The following is a 9,320-nucleotide window of genomic DNA, read 5'->3' as shown; positions in this document are numbered from 1 at the left end:
ATTTACATTTGGTCAGAAATGCCACACTCCAGAAGAATGAACATGCTTGGAAAATTTTAATTTTATTCATTTACTAACTTAGGCAACCCTCCACTTTTTTGTCTCCTTTGAGCTTCACCTCTATACTTCTGCAAATCTCCTCTTGCATTACACTATAATTCCACAATTTTTCTCTTTAGTAAATTCAATAATTAATATGCAGGTCTCATTGTACCGCATTTGTCAGTAGCATTTGACAACAGTCAATTATTCTTCCCTCTTTAATCATTTGGCTTCCAGAACAGCACTCGTAATTTTCTATGATTACTCTCAGTGTTGTTTTCCCATTGCTGTGTCATAAGTTGCCACAAATTTTGTAGCTTAAAATAATACTCATTTGTTATCTTACAGTTTCTGCTGGCCAAAAATCTGGCTTAGGGTCTCACAAGGGTAAAATCAAAGTGTTGGCGGGGGTATTTTCTCATCTAGACGTTTGTCTGGAAAAGAATTCACTTCGAGGTTCATTCATATTATTGTCAGAACTCATTTCTTGCAGCTTTAAGACTGAGGCCTCTGTTGTTTTGCTGGCTATTAGATCGGGGTCACTCCCACTCCTAAGGCTGTTTTCAGGTCCTTGCTACATGGCTCTCTCAAAAACCTCTCAAAACATGGCTGTTGGATTCTTCAAGCCCAGAAAGAGAATATTTTACATTTTAGTGGGGTACAGTGGCTCACCTGTAATCCCAGCACTTTGGGAAGCTGAGGCGGGTGGATCACTTGAGTCCAGGAGTTTGAGAGCAGCCTAGGTAACACGGTGAAACTCTTGTCTCTGTGAAAAAATTATAAAAAATTAGGCAGGCATGTTGACGTGCATCCATAGTCCCAGCTCCTCAGGGGGCTGAGGTGGGAGGATCACCTGAGCCCAGGAGGTCAAGGCTGCAGTGAGCAGTGAACATGCTACTGTACTCCAGCCTGAGTGATAGAGCAAGACCCTTTCTCAATAAAATAAAACAAAGTAAAATAATAAAATACCTTGCTGGATTAGGTCATGCCCATACAGAAAAAGTTCCTTTTTTAGTAATTTAAATCTACTGATTAGGGACCTTAATTACATCTTTCCCATAAGATATAACCTAATCATGGGAGTAAGATCTAATTCTATTATTAAGTCCCACCTACAGTCAAGGGGAGGGGATTATTTGGGGTTTGTACACCAGGAGACAGGAATTTAAGAATTCTGTCTGCTGTACTCCTTCTAAACCTTCTTCTCTCATCTCTACAACGTCTTGGTGCTCCAGGGCCACAGGGCTCAGTCTTTGGTTCTCCTTTCTCCTCTATCTTTGTTTACTCCCTAGGTGATCATATCATTCTCACCTATTTAAGTACTATTTAATGCTGATGAATACCAAACTTATAACCCCAGTCCGTATTTCTTCCTTTATGTCAGACTCAAGTATCCAACTATGTATTTGATTTGGACATAGACTAGACATCTCCATATTCACAAATCTCAGATGGACCTTTATCCCTCTCTGCAATCCACTTGCTTTGTGGTCTCTCCTTTAATTTGTTATTTTTCAAAAATCCTGTCAAATTACACTGCTAGGCCTCTTTCCATCTTTACAAAGGCAGTATCCTTTAATCCTCCTCCCTCAAATTATTCTTCTCCGTCCGCCTTACAGACTTCCAGCCCAAGGTCAATCCTTTTATCTTTTTGTACTATCTTTTACCAACTGAGTGGAACAGTGATGGAGAACATAACATAGGCATGCATGTTTTTGGTGCCACTTTGTGCCACTACAAGTAAATGATCTCCAACTCCAAGGGGGCCTCCGTGCTTTTGAGGAATAAGTTTACTTGTCTACTCTGTCTTTGTATCTTTGTGACATAAATGCCTTTAAACATTTATCATTCTTTTAACTTCTGTGCACCAATGAGAGTTCCCCACAAGCAGGAGGTACAGGTGCCTCCTACCTAATATCTAATGCTTATACTCATGAATACTCGTTCCGCTGTCTTCCTGTGATCACAGATAAGTCATTCTTCAAATGTCCCCATTTTCTTTATATTTTTAATGCTTTCCTTTCCAGTGGCTCTTTCCCTTAGGTGATAAATATGTACAAATCTATTGCATCTAAAAACAAACTAAAAAAAAAAAAAACACCTTCTTTGTCCTTGGGTACTTCTCTGCTTGCTACCTTGATTTTCTTATACACAATTCAATCAATCATCTTGACAGAGTGCTCTTATTTACCCTTTTATTTTCTGACCTGTTTACTGCATTACTCTCGGGCTTCTGCTCCTAAAATACCATTAAACTGCTCTCTCTCAAAAGTTACTAATAACTGCTAAATTGCAAAACCCATAGACATTTTTCAGGTCTCTTCTATTGCCATCTGACTGTATCTGTCACTTCTGTCTTCTTGAAACAATGGAATTATTGGGATGCAGTTCCACTTCTACCTCTCGGATTGCTTTTAATTTCCTTAGACATTAATTTCTCATTGTGTGTCCTTTAGTTTCTTATTTCTTTATTATAACATCTGATTATTTCCTCATCTAATCCCACAACTTTAACTATGTCAAATAGATTGGTGACCCTGCTATATAAATTTATTTTTTAGGTCTGGCTTCTAGATCCAGATCCTTATTCTTAATCTAGACATTAGACAGACCCCAAAAAACTTAGACTCCTTCACGATTCTCTTTTTCCCCGCACAACATACTTGTCCTTCTGTAATGTTAGTCTTGGCTTGTGTATCCAGTCACAAAACCAAAAACTTGTTGGTAACCATTTCATTTCTTAATTTATTAACTCACCAAGTATTTTTGGGTGTTAATTGTATGCTATGCATGCACTGTGCGAAAGGCTGGCAGGATATTAATGAAAGGAACAGATGCAGTCTTTAATTTTTTGTTTGTTTGTTTACCAAACTTTTACTTTATATTCTAGTGGGAGAGACAAAGACAGGATAACAAGCAAATTAATAATTGCATCTTTGGTAATTTTTCTGAAGAAAATAAACATTAGACTCGGTCAGAGAATAATGGTGAAAAGGTTGCCCTGGAAAAAGTGATAAGGAACAGCCTTTTTTTGGGATGGTGAATATGAAGAGTATAGTAAGATCTTTCTTTCTTTCTTTCTTTCTTTTTTTTTTCTGAGACAGAGTCTTGCTCTGTCACCCAGGCTGGAGTGCAGTGGCGCGATCTCGGCTCACTGCAACCTCCGCCTCCCGGGTTCAAGCAATTCTCCTGCCTCAGCCTCCCAAGTAGCTAGGATTACAGGTGCCCGCCACCATGTCTGGCTAATTTTTGTATTTTTAGTACAAATATTAGTTTCACCAGGACAGCTTGTGCAAAGGCCATGAGGCATAAAACTATTTAGCCAGTTTTAGGGCCTGATGAGTCCCAAGAAGGAGGTTATAATTAGAAGTAATCAATCATATGTCTACCAAAGAAATTATCCAAGCTAACTCCTGCCTGCCCTTCATGCCTTTTAAATTTATTTTATTTTATTTTTGTGAGAGTGGGATGTGGCTTCTGTATTCCACACTGGGAAGACCTCACCTAAGATATTGTGTTCTCTTCTGGAAAGCTCACCTTTGGAGGTGTTTTAATCAAATTGAAGAATGTTGAAGGGCAAGGAATGAGAATATTTCTGGGTCATTGTAAATCACATGAGAAGGTACCTGAAGGAGCTGAGAATGTTTCATCTGCAGAAGGAAAGAATCAGAAATTTGATAACTGTTTTTGATTATTTTTAAGGACTCATGTGTAGTAAGGTTTGGATTGATTTTGAGAGGTTCTGGAGGAGAGAACTAGGATAAAAAGTGGAAATAATGGGAGGGAAAATTTAACTTAACATAAAATAATTTCCAACCATTAAAGAACATCTCCAAATGAATCAGGCTACTTTAGAGAATAAATTCCTCAATCCTGTATGTGCTTAATAATAGGCTAGAGAGACACTTTCATAAAAAATTAAGCTAGATTACCTCTTAAATGATAAACTCCCTTTTTACATTCATGTTTTATTTTATTTTTATCATATTATTCTTAAAAATAAATTTTAAGTTTTATTTTAGAATCAGCGGTTGCTTGGAAGTATTTATTATGTAAGTATATTGTGCGATGCTGAGGTTTGGAGCACAATTGATTGCGTCATCCAGGTGCTGAGCATAGTACCCAAGAATTAGGTGGCATTTTTGTTAGTTTGTTTGTTTTTGTTTTCTTTTTTGAGACAGAGGCACGCTCTGTCGCACAGGCTGGAGTGCAGTGGTGTGATCTCGGCTCACTGCAATCTCCGCCTCCGGGGGTCAAGCAATTATCCTATCCCGCCTCAGCCTCCCGAGTAGCTGGGATTACAGGTGCTTGCGACCATGCCCGGCAAATTTTTGTAATTTTAGAAGAGACGGGGTTTCACCATGTTGGCCAGGCTGGTCTCGAATTCCTGACCTCAGGTGATCTGCCCGCTTCAGCCTCCTAAAGTGCGGGGATTACAGGCATGAGCCACTGTACCCGGCCAAGAATTTTTTTTTTAACCTTTGTCCCCGCACTTTGTCTCCCTCTAGTAGTCCCCAGTATTTATCGTTGCCATCTTTATGCCCATGAGTACCCAATTTTTAGCTTCTACTTACAATAAGTGAGAACATGCGATATTTGGTTTTCTGTTTCTGTCTTAATTTGCTTAGGATAATGCCTCCATGCCTTAAATTTGTTCCCAAAGAAATAATAAATATTTTAGATGATGGATATGCTAATTACCATAATCTGAGTTTTACAAGTTTAAGATTTTTTTTTACTGTTACTTCACAGTTTAACTCCATTTTTGTTCAGGAATATTATTCTATATGATTTCAGTCCTTCTGAATTTGACATCTTTTATGCCTCAGCAGGTGGACTATCTTAGTAAATATTCCATGTATCTTTAGAATACATGGAATTCCTTCTGTAGATATTCATTCCATTTGTAGATGTCCATATGTCCATTATGTCCAAATGTCCATTATGTCTACTTATTTGATAGTGTTTGTGTCAGATGGAAAAGAATATCTTAGATCCTTTGTAAAGAAATAGTTCTACCCATAGCAAGGAGTGTGGTTAGCTGTCAGCCTCTAGCTGCTAGCTCCATTAGGGTCTACCTCAGGTTTTGAGTTGAGGTTACTTTCTTCTTGCCAATGCCTTAACCCAATATGAGGCTCTTCTAAAAGCAAATCTTTGTTCCAGAGCTTCCCATGGGGTTGGCCAATACTTTGCGAGATCTTATATCACCGTCTGATGAGTTCATCTCCGTACGCCTTTCTCCTTTCCTTTCTTTTATCTATTTTTTTTACTATACTTTAAGTTTTAGGGTACATGTGCACAACGTGCAGGTTTGTTACATATGTATACATGTGCTATGTTGGTGTGCTGCATCCATTAACTCGTCATTTAACATTAGGTATATCTCCTAATGCTATCCGTTCCCCCTCCCTCCACCCCACAACACGCCCCGGTGTGTGATGTTCCCCTTCCTGTGTCCCTGTGTTCTCATTGTTCAGTTTCCATCTGTGAGTGACAACATGTGGTGTTTGGTTTTTTTCTAAGACCTTACTTGTCAATGCAACTTCTGTAAATCTAATGTTATCTCAATGTCTGATTGCTGGAGAACCTGACTAGCATGGTTGGCATGAGGAGTGGTTTGATAATGCAAGCCATGCTCAATTAGCAAGTCATTGAAAACTAAGCATGAGAGCCAGAGTGCTTTGGCAGCTTACAAAGAAGCCCTTATCTCATGCAGTAGATTAGCAGAAAAAGTTGAAGACCAAACCCTTGTCTAAGATTCAGAGCAGGTGAACTTTCAGCACAGTTCAATGCACAGATGTAGTTGTGAGATGTCAAAGTCAGGGCCCTAGCTGGAGAACCTGGCACCATACCCCAAGGATAGTGTTATCTGGGTGAATTTATCCCTCCTCCAGTTTGATTCCTCAGACTTCTTTGAATCTTCTGAGCTTTCAGAAGGACCTTTCTCCCATCCCAGAAGGCAGTAACACTATCCCTGTGCAGAAAGTAATATAGAAGGACAGAGAGGGAGGGAGAACATGAGAACCAGTTATTTTGACTATGGGGGAATAGCTGGTCTGATTCAGTTACACCATTGTGTCTGGAAGTAAAACTTTTTCCTTTAATTTTTTAAATAGACTTTATTTTTTACATCAGTTTGAGGTTCACAGCAAAACTGAGTGGAAGATACATGAATTTCCTATATATCCCCTGCACCCACTTGTACACAACGTCCCCTATCATGAAAATCCTGCCCCAGAGTGGTAAATTTGTTACAGTCAGTGAATCTATATTGACATCATTATCAAAGTCCATTGGTTTATATGACTCTTGGTGTTAAACATTCTATAGGTTTTGATAAGTTGATAATGACATATATATAGCATTAGTACTAAAGAGAGTAGTTTCACCACCCTGAAAATCCTCTGTGCTCCACCTATTCTTCTTCCTTCCCCGACCACTGGCAAACACTGATCATTTCACTGTCTCTATAAGTTTTAACTTTTCCAGACTGTCGTTTAGTTGGAATCATACGGTATACAGTCTTTTCAGATTGGCTTCTTTCCCTTTGTAATGTGCATTATGGTTCCTCCCTAAGTAGTCTTTTCATCGCTCAATACCTTACTCAATTTTTAGTGCCGAATAAGATTCCATTGTCTGGATCCTCATTTCTTTTGATATGTTAGCATGATATATCTTTCTCAATCCGTTACTTTTAATATATATGTGTCTTTATATTTAAAGTGTGCTTCTTGTAAACAGCATATGGTTAGGTCTTGTTTTTTTATTCACTCAGACAATCTCTGTCTTTTAATTGGTATATTTAGACTGTTGATGTTTAAAGTGATTATTGACATACTTGGAATAACATCTACTGTATTCGCTAGTGTTTTCTATTTGTTACCCTTGTCCTTTATTCATAGTTTTGAATTCTACTTTTTCTTCCCTTTATGCTTTTAATTGAGCATTTTATTTAATACCATTTTATCTCCTTTCTTAGCACAAGTTATATTTTTTTTCCTATTTTTAAGTGGTTGCCCTAGAGTTAGCAATATAGATTTACAATTCATTAAAATCCACTCTTTAATGCTGCTTTAGTACTGTGAGTACTTTATAGTAATAAAATAAGCCTCATTATTTTATTATTGCTGTCATTTATTTTATGTATACAAATAAATTGGTTACAAATTTCCTCAAATTTTGTTGTCTGAAGAAGTGTTTATTTCTCTTTCGCTTTTGAAGGGTAATTTCTTAGGACAAAGAATTCTAGGTTGCTGGGATTTTTTTTCTCTTAACACATTAAATATTTTACTTTATTCTCTTTTTGCTTGCATGGTTTCTGAGAAGTAATTGGATATGATTCTTATTTTTGCTCCTATTTAATAAGGTGTTTTGTTTTCTCTGGTTTCTTTCAAGGTCTTTTGTCTTTGATATTCTGAGTTTAAGTATAATATGGCTAGGGTTTTTTTATTTTTCCATTTATCGTGTTTGGTGTTCTCTGAGCTTCTTGCGTCTGTGCTTTGGTGTCTGACTTTAATTTGGGGGGAATTTTCATCCATTATTGCTTCAAGTATTTCTTCTTTTCTCTCCCTTGCTTTCTTGTCTTTCATCTTAGTTTGCATATGTTACACTTTTTGTAGTTCTTCCACAGTTCTTAAATACTGTTTGGGTTCTTTTTTCAGCCTTTTTTCTCTTTGCTCTTTAGTGTTTGAAATTTTCATTGAGTATTCTCAAGTTCAGAAATTCTTTCCTCAGCTGTGTTCAGTCTAATAGTAATCCTATCAAAGGCATTCTTCATTTCTATTAGTGTGTTTTTGATCTCTAGCATTTCTTTTTTATTCTTTCTTAGAACTTGTGCTGACATTGTTCATCTGTTATGATGTGTTATCTCCTTTATCCAATAGAGCCCTTAGCATAATAATCATAGTTGTTTGAAATTTCTCATCTGATAGTTCCATCATCTCTGCCATATGAGTTTGGTTCTTATGCTTGTTCTAGCTCTTCAAACTATATTTGCGATTTTTAGTACGCCTTGTAATTTTTTCCTGATAGCTGGACATGATGTATTGGGTAACAGGATAAATAGGCCTTTAGGAATGAGGTGATAAGGTGTGAGAGGAGGGAAAGTGTCCTACAGTTGCCTGATTAGGTCTCAGTGTTTTAATGAGCTTATGCCTCTGGACTGTTAACCTCACATGTGCTTCTCACTTCTCCCATGGATTCCCCCCATCCCTGGCCCCAGGTGGGACAGAATAGCTAGATTGGACTGGAGTTGGGTATTTTTCTTCTTCTATGTGGAAAGCTAGAGAAGGCTAGAGTTGGGTATTTCCTTTCCCCCAGTTTAGTTAGGCCCCCAAACAAAACAGTAGTCTAGGCTCTGGGAAAACAGTTTTTTCTGGGGGCAGGCCTTATCAATAGCAGAATACTTTGGTAAATTTCAAAATGATTACTTTTTTCTTCCCCTTGCAAGGAACATGAAGGAATTTTTAAATTCTCTTCTTTCTTTTTCATTTCTCTTCTCCTCTTTCACTGTCAAAACCTGGTTTAACTCCAGGAGCTAAAGCTCACAAAAGTGTAGGGGTACTCCTTTAACTGGGTTTCCCTGGACTTTTTGACTCTCAAAATAATCTATACTGAGCCTCTAGTAATTTATTAATTACAGCTCAGGTTTTCTTACCCAGCACTGGTCCCCATGGAGGTTTCAGCTTGTGGGTCTTTGCTCTGGTAAGTTGTGATTCTCTGTATTCATCTATCTGTCTCTCCAATTTGGAGGCCAGTGGTTTTCCCGGTGACATTACTTCTCTGACAGATCTAAGAGTCGTTGATTTTTCAGTTGGTTCAGCTTTTTTTTTTTTTTTTTTTTAAATACGGAGTCTCACTTTGTCACCCAGGCTGGAGTGCAGTGGCAACATCTCGGCTCACTGCAAGCTCCGCCTCACGGGTTCACGCCATTCTCCTTCCTCAGCCTCCCGAGTAGCTGGGACTACAGGCGCCCGCCACAACGCCCGGCTAATTTTTTTGTATTTTTAGTAGAGATGGGGTTTCACCGTGTTAGCCAGGATGGTATCGATCTCCTGAACTTGTGATCCGCCTGTCTCGGCCTCCCAAAGTGCTGGGATTACAGGCATGAGCCACCGCGCCAGTCGGTTCAGCTTTTTACTTGTTGGTAGGAATGAGTGACAACTTCTAAGCTCTCTACCTACCAGACTGTAAATTGGAAGTTTGTCCTTAAAATGTCAATTCTAGTTTTTAAAACATATTACTACCACATAGCTTTTGAGAATAAGCTGTCTACTAGT

Source organism: Gorilla gorilla, chromosome 7, assembly GCF_029281585.2.
Source record: "Gorilla gorilla gorilla isolate KB3781 chromosome 7, NHGRI_mGorGor1-v2.1_pri, whole genome shotgun sequence".
Lineage (NCBI taxonomy): Eukaryota > Metazoa > Chordata > Mammalia > Primates > Hominidae > Gorilla > Gorilla gorilla.
The sequence above is the reverse complement of the archived record's forward strand: the minus strand, read 5'-3'. Positions refer to the sequence as shown.